We start from the raw sequence: 13,808 nt of genomic DNA on the forward strand, positions 1-13,808 counted from the left end.
CTTTGTTCTATGATGCAATTAAACTAAATGGAATAATTACGGTTCTTTTTAGGTCTTAAGATTTGTTAGGTGTGACTCAGCAGGATTGAGTCCAAGGCTAAATAGTCTCTCCTACTGAGGCAAGACCTTTCTGAGTGCCCTATTCTATACCCCATGAATTATCTGATTTTCTAGCCTGGCTGGTGGGAACAGGCACTATTCTTGGGAACTCACACTAGCCCTGTGTGAGTACCAGGTCCTGTTCCCTCTAATCCTTTTGCATTTTTTTCTTTGGTCTCAGGTAATTTCATCTTGTGCACATATGAATCAGTTTTCTGATGAACACTCAAAGATATCACCAGTAGGTCTCAAGGATTTTGTCTTTCTGAAGGTCCTTTGTCTCCATTATTTTGTCTTTCAAGCTCTAGCTGACTATTTCACTGGTGTCTCCTCTCGTCTGTTTCCTCAACTTAGAGATCTGCACCAAGCTCCAACTGGGCCTTCTCCTCCCTGTGCTGTGGCCTGGAAACTTTCTCAGAGCAATAAAATAGTGCAATCTTAGGGCTCACAACATCGGTTTTCTATTTCTCAGCAATCCCTACCTTTCACTGTCCATAGTCTAATATATTGAAAACTATTTCTTATTTTGTCTCAGATGCTTTAGGTAGGAGGTTAAATTCAGTCTCTGTTCTAAATCTTGGTCAATTGTAGAAGTGTGACAAGTGATCATTGATTAAATATCACACCTTGTGACATTTAATTAATATAAAAATTGTGGCAGCTCTGGATGATGGCTTTGACTCTTCCTGGAAGGAGTCCATAGTTATATTTTGGAAGGTACTTACAGTAGAAAGAGTTCCAGCTGATGCAATCAGGAAATGGGTAATTTGAAATTTAGGCCTTTCTAGTCTATTTTTGGTTATTTCTTACCCTTTGAGTATATCCTTTCATAATTTTAACTGAAGTATATGAATGTTTACCAGGGCTCCTCTTTTTCACAGATCCACAAACCACCGATTTGTGCCTCTCTAATCCTGTAAGAATGCTCAAGGCTAAGCTTAATTAGTCAGTTTGTTGCCTTTTTTTTCTCTTGTCTTATAAGTGTTTAGTTTCGTTTAGAAATTTTCCAATTCCTTGAAGAAAAAAGTGTAAAGAATATTGAGAATATTGATCTCATATCTGTGCCTTTCACTCCTCTTTATGATCTTGCCCATTCTGGGCCTGGGGACCTTGGTGTTTTATATGTTGGCATGCTTCCGGGAGGTTGCATCCCTTCTCCCCTGATTCTTCCCTTGGATGGGCTATCTGCATACACAATTGCCTCCCAGCACTTTGGAGGGGCCACATGCCCAGTGTGTTTAGTGAAGTTGTGCACATGCTCACTTGAGGCATTCTTCCCTTACTAGTGGACTGTTTCTGGAAAACCATGATAAACCAGTTAAACTCTACCATTTTGCTTCTTAGTGCACATGCTTGATCCCACTCACCCAACTCCTGAGATCTTACCACGAAGCTGCTGATCACCAGCTTTTGGTGTTTCTATCAGAAGACTGCCTTTCCTTGGAGCCGTCTGTGACCAATTATTATTTTAGAGAGACCGCTTAACTGCCTGATCATCACCTGATAGTTGCCTGACATTCCTGCTGGGGTAGGGGGTGCCCTCTCCTGCCCTGTTTATGTCTGACTAACTACCTACTGTAATGATAGTAGATATTACCATTATTAAGCAATCTCTGTCAGGCTTTTTAAAATCAATAAATTGATAATTTATTACAGAGAATCTTAGAAGCTGATTTTAAAATTCCAGGGCAATATACAGAAAAATGATTTTATAGCGCATGTATATTAAAAGATTAGATTACAGCAGAACATTCTGATTTACTATAGAATTAAAGGTATATATAATGAGTTGTTTGCATGCAAAATACATCTTGTTTTCATAAATTATATGAAAACAGAAATCACATTTATCAATCTGTCTAAACCTTACCAATTTTAAACATTCATGTAAATATGAGCTAGCTAAAATCAATCAAATTCTTCTTTGGATGGCCATTTATTTGTAAATTGAAAGGCTGTCACGTAAATATACGTAAGACAGTTATAAGTCAGAGTGAAGCAGAGCTTGTATGAGTAGGAAAACTGACAAAGAAACTTGAAACTCATAGTATTCTACTAATCTAATTACCAGGAACCTGCTTGCCAACCCGATTCAAGTATGTGAGGATGGCTATCTCATTAAACCTAATGGCTCCCTCTAGCTAGACATGAGTGGGGTTGCCAACTGTTAAATTTTGGTAGTCCAATCAAAAATGTGCTAGCAGCACTCTACACAACAACTATTAGAACTCCAAGTATGAAGAACAATTCTTTCCTATAACTAAGATTCTAAGAATAAAATTAAAAAGGAAAGATGACAAGACTCTCTATGGGGGAATCTACAGCATCAAAAGATTATTTGGCAAAGCAAGGTAACAGCTGTGGTGTAAGAAAAGCTTCATTTCATCGTATTATATAAAACTGAGAAAATTAAAACTGAATGAGAGAGCAGAGATCCTTTTCTCTAATTTTTAGCAGCCAATTTTCATGTTTTGATAGGGATAAGTTGAATATAAAAAATATAAATAAAATAATTATGTCTCAAATGAAATTTGTCACTTTACAAAATACCTATTATTTTAAAATCCATAAAGCACTCACTTAAATACTTTAGAAAATACTAACAAAATGCCTATATTTTATGAAGTGTCATTTAATAAAATAATCATGCTTGTAGAGAGGTTCCTGCAGTTTGGTAAACTAATAAAATCTGGGTCCACTAAGCTTATTTCAGAACTTGATTTGTTTCACCTTGAGTTCCTCTTTCCCCTAGTTAACAGTGTCATCTGAGTTGCAGGGACTGAGTTATAATTAACATGATGGGAATTCCATATTTTTAAAAGTCATAGATAATAATTGCTCCTTCCAGATTTCAGGCATCACTTTAGTACCTCCATTAGGTGCATAAAAATACTGAGAAATGCATATCTCTTTAGGACATAAGCTCAGAGTTTTTTGCCTCTCCGAGATGCACACACAGAACCAATACTTAAACCAGGTAAGGGATGTTTCTTTCCCTGTAAATATTTTAAACCCTAGCTTCAAAAATTTAAAAGAACTATCATAGCAGAAGGGAATCAGTTACAACTGTGTGAAATGTAATGCATTTGCTTGAGACAGTTGTATTTGTTTGTTTGCATTTTAAATTGGCATTTGTTGAACAATCAAGATGAAGAAAACAAAAATTTCACACTCTGGTGAATAAGGCATTTAGGGATCGACTAGTTTCGGTGACAGGAAAATTGCTATGCCACTGACAAACATATTACTAGAAAAAGAGTTAAACTAAATTTTACATCAAGGCTCAAGTCAACAAACAAGTTTTCAATGTTAGGCTTTGATTGAGAGATGAAACCATGAAAAATCAATAGCCTGTTGGAAAGAGTAAAAGATATGATATTAAAGTGGTGCTTGGTATAGAAATGAATCTTGAGAATTTCATATATCAAAAAGAAAAAGTTGGTCTGTATTTTTTTACCACTATGCTTTCCAAATTTCCATGTAATTGTTAAAAAGAAAATCTGTGAACAACACTAAGTCTGAAACTTTCTAATTTGAAAGAATTATTTTTAATTTAATGGTGAGTAGAATATCTAACAGGACTTTGCATGCCTACTTATCTTTATATTCTTTGAAGCAGGAATACATAGTTATTTCCACATTTTAGACTGTTGTAAGCATCTTAATAAAGTCTGCTATATTTCTTCTTTATTTTTTTTCCTAAGTGGAAAGGTTAAAGGCAAAATGTAACATATAATTATTTCATAAGCAAAGACCATAAGATAAATAACCTAAGTGGTAAGTATCATCACTGGAAATAAACAAATATGGTACAGAACATTTTAGTTCATTCCTGTTCTGTCCAGGTGAAGATTGCTTTTCAATTACTTGTTTAAAATGAAAGCTCGTGACCGAAACAACTGTGCCAGATTGGTATTTGAGGTCTCTAATTTGCTGTGCATGACATCCCTGGGAACAGATGCATGGGGACAGAAGTGACTAAAATCGCTCTGTTGTGATGGCTGATCAGAGGCTAATAGAGCCAAGGAACAGCAGCTTAGCTAAGAACTACTCATTGCATCAGCAGTCCTTCCTGGAGTTAGCCACTGCAAATACATGGATCAAAAATTTCATCAGTCTTTGAGAGCACTCTATGTCTCTGTGTTTTATAACTGTGGAAGCTACCTTCTCATGTGTTATTGAGCACTTATACGAGGCAATGTAAACTAAGTCTACCACATAATGTAAACAGGTATTGCTTTATGAGATAACATTCAGTATTAATTTAAGTCTATATAATATCAGTACCAATAACTTGCTTTCATTATCGTGGAATTTGTTTTAGACAACATTTTTATTTGATATTCCCAATTTAAGGTAAAAGCTGCGTGAGATTAACACAAATTAGAAAATTAGATTATTAGAATATACATCGACCTTTTATAAGTCAGAGATTTGGGCAGGGCGCAGTGGCTTATGCCTGTAATCCCAGCACTTTGGGAGGCCAAGGAGGGTGGATCACGAGGTCAGGAGATCAAGACCATTCTGGCTAACACAGTGAAAACCCATCTCTACTAAAAATACATAAAAATTAGCTGGGCGTGGTGGCACATGCCTGTAGTCCCAGCTACTCGGGAGGCTGAGGCAGGAGAATCGCTTGAACCCTGCAGGTGGAGGTTACAGTGAGCCGAGATTGCGCCACTGCACTCCAGCCTGGGTGACAGAGCAAGACTCCGTCTTAAAAAAAAAAAAAAAAGTCAGAGATTTGGTAGAACTATTGTATTTTATGCTGAGATTCTAATACATAGAATATTCAATTAGATGGAATCTCATGCAAATGTTTAATAAATATGCATATATTTTGCTTAGAGCAGTGGTTTCTGAAGAAGCTTACATGTAAATCATGAGTTGTTAATTCATTTACTGAAGGATAGACAAAAATGTCAGTACTTTAATACATATTTATTTGATAGCTAAAGATAAGAAAAATACTAAGATATAATAATATTTAATATACAGATTTCAGTATTCCTTTACTTATTTGAAACATCCTGCATTTAGGTAATTAAATTATACTAACAGTACAGTGAGTTTCACAATGGGCAAAATTGATAGTGGTGCCCTCAAAATTTATTCACACCTAGTTATTTGATTTGTAGATTTTATTTTTATATTTTAATTACAGTAACTTCCATTATTGACAGATAAAAATAATACCAATAATGTAAGCAAAAACAGAGAATGTAGCTGTGTAATTTAAACATAACAAATAATTCTATTTGTTACATAAGCTAATTTCCAGCTGTATTACATGGTAAAAAGAGGAAAGAAAGAGAAAATGGAATTTTTACTTAGATCTGAGAACTAATAATTTCAAATACTTTTGAAATTTCCAGTGAATGGTAACCCTCAATTAAATACTTTTGAAATTTCCAGTGAAGGGTACCCCTCACTTAAATATCAGAGATAAAGATGTAGATTGTGTTTCCTGCCCAGAAAGGGAGAAGGGCATTGGGACACAGTGTCTCCATCAAAGCAAATAGTAGGCCATACTTGAGAACTTTTAAGAAATCTTGGCGTTCTGGGATTAGTTGGTTGTTTGTGGAACAAGATTCGAAAAAGTGAGACTCTTTTAGGAATTCCTTACATTAAGCAGGTAGAGGTTAGTGACTTGGAAGGCCAGCAGTTGTATATTCTTGATGTACTCTGCATGAAACCAGTTTTGCAGTGATAAACATACAGGATTTTAAAAAGTCAACCCTTTGGCTTCCATTTCCTCTTGCTGGAGAATAATTTTTTGTTTTCACCATTAATAAGAAAACTATATGAAAAAGAGACTTATGTCCACTAATGCAAATGCTGAACTTCACTCTGAATATAATCATGCCTTGAAATATAACTTCTTAAATTATGATTCTTATGTTATCAGTAATAATTTGAAAAACTGAACATCAAGAATATGAAAAGGTATAATGAAGAACAAGTTTTTAACAGTCATATAAAATATTCAAAGTACTATTTATTTTTTCTTTACTTCTGTAAATTATATTTAGTATATGCTTTGTAATGCATATAATACATCAGAACAGTACACATTATATATTAAATAAATGTATTTGGGTTATATGCTCAATAGCTTTGATTGACAGGTATATGCCATAAAATATGTTGGAGACTGTTAATCTCTAAACTGTATGGTGGCAATTTGAAGGTACAAGGTGGTATTCAGAGGCTTTAACCTTTGGGCTTTACCTATCTTTCGAACTACATCTCCGTTTTTCCCCTCATTCTTTCCTTAACCCTACTACCATGTGAAGTCCTTCAGCAGACCAGTTAACTTTCACCACCCCACACCTTTGTGATGATGGATAACATAATGATGCATGAAAGTGAATTTCACTTTTTTTTTTTTTTTTTTTTTTTTTGAGGCTGAGTCTCACTCTGTCGCCCAGGCTGGAGTGCAATGGTGCTATCTCGGCTCACTGCAAGCTCCGCCTCCGGGGTTCACGCCATTCTCCAGCCTCAGCCTCCCGAGTAGCTGGGACTACAGGTGCCCGCCACCACGCCCAGCTAATTTTTTGTATTTTTTAGTAGAGACGGGGTTTCACCGTGTTGGCCAAGATGATCTCGATCTCCTGACCTCGTGATCTGATCTGCCCGCCTGGGCCTCCCAAAGTTCTGGGATTACAGGCGTAAGCCACGCACCCAGCCAGAATTTCACTATTTTTTACTGAAACTGGCCTTTGGTCTTAAAAATCTGTTTCATCAGTAATATGATTTGTGTCTGTGTCCCTGCCCAAGTTTCATGTCATAAATTCACATTGAGAAGAATTAATTGTCTGAAATTTTGTTTTTATGATTTTAACCATTGAATACCTTGTATTTTAACTTGTACATAGCAAAGCTAGAGACCATGTATGGTTCCAGCCTATTTTGCAACTAGTTATGACCAAATGACTAAATTTGACCTAATGAGAAGTGAATGTGCAATTTCAGAGTAAAAGTCGTAAAGGAACCTGATTGCTCTTAATGAATGCCTCTCCAACTTCACATGGACTGTAACTTGAAGGGGGTTGTATTCTACAAAACTTGAACTGAGAAAACAAGGGCAAAATCCAAAGAAATAAATCTGAGTCCCTGAATGACCACATGAATTAAGCCTCCTAGTCTCCTAAATCACATATTAACTTCAACTGAGAAAGCAATAAGCATTGAATCCTTTCAAAGATGTATGTTTGGTATAATTAGTATATTTTATATTGAGGTTCTTAACAACTGTAACATTTAATTTAAAAGAATCTCATGCAAACAAAAATGTGGATGGATTTTTTTGTTTTTCCACAAACACTATGTTGAGACTCCTGGTTTATTTATATAGTAGCAATACGATAAACTTCATTCTTGCTTATAATTGTTTTTCTTATTTTCTTCTAGAAAATGGAAAAAAGATAAACAAATTAATGCATGCTAATGTAGAGTTAGGTCTGCCATCTGTCTACAACAGGTGACTCAGAAAGATTAGTGTTTTTCAGATAATGGATAAAACTAAAACTATTTTTTTCCCTTTCAATTAAGAGATGGGACAAAAGAATTTACAGATGTATAAGATAATGTTAATAAGATAATTTACAATTACATTTGTACCTTTGAATCTATAGTCCCTTTTCTTCATCCCTCTTGGTATCCTGCCCTACCCTTTCATAACCAACTTTCTTCTCTCTGTTTCTATGAGATTGATTTTTTTAAAGATTCCACATATAAATGAGATCATACAGCATTCTGTGCCTGACTTATTTCTCTTGGAAGAAGGTTCTTCAGGTCCATCTATGTTGTAAACGACAGACTTTCCTTATTTTTAAAAGTTGTATAGTATATCTATAATGTGTATACAGCACATTTTATTTATACATTCGTCCATTGATGGACACAGGTTGTCCCTATCTTGGCTTTTGTGAATAATAGTGCTGAAATAAACATTGCAGTGCAGATATCTCCTCCACATACCAATTAAATTTCCTTTGGATATAAATGCAGAAGTTGGATTGCTGAGTCTTATGGCAATTACAGTTTTAGTTTTTGAAGATTCTCCATATTATTTTCCAAAATGGCTGTACTAATTTATATTCCCATCAACAGTGTACCAGGGGTCCTTTTTCTCTACATCCTTGCCAAAACTTGATATTATTTGTCTTTTAGATAATAGCCATACTAACAGATGTAAGGTGATATATTTTTGTGGTTTTAATTTATATTTCTTTGGTGATTAGAGATGTTGATCTTTTTTTTTCACACATCTGTTGGCCATTTGTATGTCTCTTTTTTAAAATTGTCAGGTCCTCTGCCATTTTTTTTAAATTTGGGTTATTTGTTTTCTTTTTATTGAGTTGTTTGAGTTCCTTATATATTTGTGATATTAACCCCTTATTGGATGTATGATTTGCACATTCAGATAACCTTCAAACAACATGAGGGTGAGGGGCACCAAACTTCTGCTTAGTAGAAAATCCTTATATGCATTTGACTTCCCCAAAATTTAACTACTAATTGCCTACTGTTGACCAGAAGACTTAACGATAATCTAAATAGTTCATTATCAAATATATTGTATATGTAGTAACTGTATTTTTACAATAAAGTAAGCTGAAGAAAAAATACATTATTAAGAAAATCATAAGGAAGAGAAAATATGTTTATTATTAATTAATTAAGATGAATCATAAAGATCTTTATACTCCTTGTCTTCATGTTGAATAGGCTGAGGAGGAGGAGGAAGAGGAGGGCTTGGTCTTGCTGTCTCAGGAGTGGCAGAGGCAAAAAAAAAACCAAAAACAAAAAACAAATCTGAGTATAAGTGGACCTGTTCAGTTCAGACCTGTGTTGTGCAAGGTTCAACAATATTCCATGGGCTGTTTCTTCATTCTGTTGTTATCATTGCTGTGCAGAAACTTCTTAGATTGATGTAATCCCATTTGTCTCTTTTTCACTTTTGTTGCATGTGCTTTCAAAATTCTAAGAAATTATTGCCCAGTACAATGTGGTGGAGCTTTTCCCCTAGTTTTTCTTCTAGAAATTTTACATTTTCAGGTCTTACATTTAAGTCTTTAATTTATTTTGAATTGATTTTTGTGCATGGTGTGAAATAAGGATACAATTTTTTTTATATATGAATATTCAATTTTCCTAACACCACTTAATTGAAGAGAATGACCTTTTCCTATGTGTGTTCTCGGCATCTTTGTCAAAAATAAATTGACTGTAAATACTTAAATGTGTTTCGTGGCTTTCTATCCTGTTCCATTGGTCCATGTGTCTATTTTTATGCCTGTGCCATATTGTTTTCGTTATATAGCTCTACAATACATTTTAATATCAGGGAGTATGATGCCTCTAGCTTTATAGTAAGTCTTAAAGTTGAGTAGTGTCAACACTACAACTTTGTTCTTTTCCTTCAATATTGTGTTGGCTATTTTGGATATTTTGCCTCTCAATAAATTTTAGAATCAATTTGTCAATATCCACAAAATAACTTGCTGGAATTTAAATTGTGATCGCATTGAATCTACAGATAAATTTGGCAAGAACTGACATTGGAAAATATTTAGCCTTCCTACCCACAGACAGGAAATATCTCTCTTCTTAACTTAGTCCTTCTTCATTCCTTTCATCAGAGTTGTGTTGTTTTCCTCATATATATTTTGTACCTATTTTGTTAGATTTATATCAGGCATTTTATTTTTATGAATGGTAATATAAATGGCATTGTGCTTTAAATTTTTAATTCTACTTGTCCATTGCTTTTATATAGAAAAGTTACTGACTTTTGTGTATTATTAACCTTGTATGCCACAACATTGCTATAACCACTCATTAGTTCCAAATATTTTTTTTTTGTAAATTCTTAAAGATTTTCTACATTGTTGATCATGTCATCTGCAAACAAAGGCAGTTTTATTTCTTTCTTCTCATTCTGTATACCTTTTATTTCTTTTTCTGGTCTTAGTGTTAGCTAAGATCTAATACAATGTTGAAAAGCAGTGATTAGAGGTGATGACATCATTGCCTTGTTCCTCATCTTAGCAGAAAAGATTCTAGTCTCTCACCTTTCAATATAATGTTACTGATAAGTTTTTTGTAGCTTTTCTTTATCAAGTTGAGAAGATGTTGCCCCAATATAAGTATTAATGCTCTGCATTCCCAATGATATACGGCTTTACCAGAATTCTAAAGTTTTGATATGCAGTGTTTTCTTGGCCATTTGTTTTAAAAATCCATTATTCCACTTCTTCGATAGGGGGTTATTTATAATCTTGTATGCTGTTTCTAAAATTATGAATAATCATTCATATAAAAGATGGAAAACCTATAAATATATAGCTGAGAAAACTATGAGAATGCAAACAGTTCGGTAAACAAAATTTCAGGAAACAGCATTGTTAGAACTCCAGGTGCCTTCCTTTTAAACCTTTCCTCAATCACAAAACTTAATTTTCACAAATAGTAACTGCTATTCTTTACACCTTTCTTTACAGACTTATTATCCAATATGTCCCTAAACAATATATTTCACTTTGGTCTACATCTGAAAATCACAAAATTGGGGCCATATAGAATGTACCCTTTGTTATATTGCTGCTTTTCTTCAAAATAACTTTGTGGCCTGTATCTGCAGTTTACTCATTTTCATTGCTTTATTCTACACCATTGTACAAATACCTCACTCTTCATAAATTTTACTAATGACAGATATGCAGGGGTTTTTCCATCCAGATTTTGGTAATTACAAATGTTGTTGATAAAAATATTCCTTTACTTTTCTCTTGGTGCACATGTGTACTCATTAATGTTGTACATATACTTAGGAATGGAATTATTGTGTTATGGAATATTCTTATTTTTAGGTGTAGTCTATAGTGATAATTTCTTTTTTCAAAGTGGTTTTACCAATTTAAAATTTGAAGAGAAGTGCATGAGGTTCCTGCTGCTCCACTTTCTCATCACACTGACCTACCTCGTTTTCTATTTTCTTTTATGTTACTTTATTGTGGTATGAACACTTAACATGAGATCTCACCTCTTAACAATTTTTTAAAAATATAATTTGTTATTGTTCACTATAGGTACAGTGTTGTACAGCAAATCTTTAGAGAAGCTTATTTTTCTTGCTTGATTGAAACTTAATGCCCATTGATCAATAACTCCCCGTTTTTTCTTCCCCACAGCCCGTCAATCATGATTCCACTCTTTGAAACTTTAAGTTTCACTATTTTACATTCATCATATAAATGGAATCATGTAGTATTTGTCTTTCTGTGACAGGTTTATTTCACTTAGAATAATGTCCTCACAGTTCCTTCATGCTATTGCATATTCCAATTTCCTTCATTTTAAGGCTGAAATGTATTCCATTGTATGTAAACATTATTTTACATTCCTTTTTCTTATACATTCATCTGTTGATGAACATTTAAGGCGTTGTCATAACTTGGCTATTGTGAATAGTGGTGCAGTGACATTGGTGTATTAATATTTCACTAAGATTCTGACTTCAATCTTGAATACACAAAAGTTAGACTGCAGAATCATATGGTTGTTCTATTTTTTATTTTTTGGAGAAACCTCCACACTGTTCTCCATAGTAACCGTACCATTTTGCATTCCCACCTACAGAACACAAGGATTTCAATTTCTTCACATTCTTGTCAACACTTTTTTTTTTAATAATAGACATTCTTATAGGTATGAAGTAATATCTCATTGTGGTTCTGACTTGAATTTCTCTAATAATTCTTGAGGTTGATTATTTTATTATATACCTTGTGGCCATCCATATATCTTCTTTGGAGAAATTTCTATTAAAATCATTAGTCTTTTTTTATTGTGTTCTTCATTTTTTTTTTGCTATTGAGTTATAGAAGTATATTGTAATTTTTAGATATTAACTGCACAATAAATTTATGATTTGCAATTTTTTTCTCATTCTGTAAGTTGCCTTTTCACTCTGTTTATTGCTTCTTTTGCTGTGTAGAATTTTTAGTTTGACGTAATCCCATTAGTTTACTTTTGGTTCTGTTGTCCATACTTTTCATATTATGCTCATAAAAGTATTCCCAAGACCAAGGTCATTAGGCTTGTTCACCATTTTCTTCTAGGAATTTTATAGTTTCAGGCATTACATTAAAGTCTTTAATCTTTTCTGAGTTGATTTTTATGTTTGGTGTAAAATAAGAGTTTTTCTTTTCTTTATATGTTTGCAGGTGTATATCTGGTTTTTTCAACACTATTTATTGATGAGACTATTCTTTCCCCTATTTGTATTTTTCACATTATGGTAGAAGATTAGTTGATCATATATGCATGAATTTACTTCTGGGTTTTCTATTCTGTTCATTGGTCTATGTGCCTATTTTTATGTAAGGACCATACTGTTTTGTTTACTACAGCTTTGTAATTGTAGTGAATTTTTATAGTCTTATGCTTCAGCATTCACTCTGAAAGTAAATTTAACTCTCTCATGCCAGAAGCAGGGTGTAATAACTTTTGACACCGTTTCTAGTTCTACATTTTCTCCCATTTCCTCAGTATGGTTGATCCAGATATCTGCTTTGTACAACTGTCTCCTGATGAACACTTTGCTTTGAGACAGCTACATACAACCTACTTGACCTGCACTGCTAACTCCCACACCTTGTGTGGACTGTGCAGATATGCCACAGCAACAATCTCTCAGTCACAGTGTGACATATGAGAACTTGTGCCTGCTTGCTTTAAGTCCACCTATTAAAACTCCCCATGACAAATCAGATTACATAATGCCCTGGATCACAACAAAGACACTGGCTTGTGATTCTTCTTTCCTTCTGTCAATGTGCTCCCTGACCTCTGCATGGATGTGCCCTCTAGGCATGCCATGTATTTCCCCAAGAACTGTAAGTAATACAATTTTTATTTCAATTTTGTATCTCTCCTAATCATTGAGGGGATACTCCCTATCTTAAGGACTCTAAGTCAAAAGAGTAATATATTTTAAAATAAAAAATGTGTGAGTCTCCATTCGTTCTTTCTCAAGATTGATTTGGCTATTTCTGGTCTTTTGTGGTTCTGCATAAATTTTAGAATCGTTTTTTCATTTTTAAAATGTTTGCCATTGACATACTGATAAGGATTTCATTGAATTTGTAGATTGCCTTTGGTAGTATAAAAAAATTAACAAAATAAAGTCTTCCAATTCAGGAACACAGAATGTCTTCTCATTTGTTTATACCTTGTTCATTTTCTTTTATCAATGTTTCTTAGTTTTCAATATACACATCTTTCATCTCCTTAGTTAAGCTTATTTCTAGGTCTTTTGTTGCTTTTGGTACTATTATAAATAAAATTGTTTTCTACTTTCCTTTTCAGATAGTTTATTATTAGTGTATAGAAGTGCAATTGATGCTTACCTGTTGATTTTGTATCCTGCAATCTTACTGAGCATTTTATTACTTCTAAGAGTTATTTTATGAGGTCTTAAGGACTTTATAGTCATAAGACTATGTTATCTGTAATCAGAGACAATATTACTTCTTTCTTTTCTAATTTTGATGTTTTTTCTTTCTCTTTTCTAGCATAATTGTTGTGGCTAGAACTTCTAGTACTATGTGAAACACAAATAGTAAAAATGGTATCTTTGCTTGCTTCCCAGTCACAGAGGAAAAGCTTTTGGTTTTTCACATTTTAATATGATGTTAACT

Source organism: Symphalangus syndactylus, chromosome 13 (assembly GCF_028878055.3).
Source record: "Symphalangus syndactylus isolate Jambi chromosome 13, NHGRI_mSymSyn1-v2.1_pri, whole genome shotgun sequence".
Classification (NCBI taxonomy): Eukaryota; Metazoa; Chordata; class Mammalia; order Primates; family Hylobatidae; genus Symphalangus; species Symphalangus syndactylus.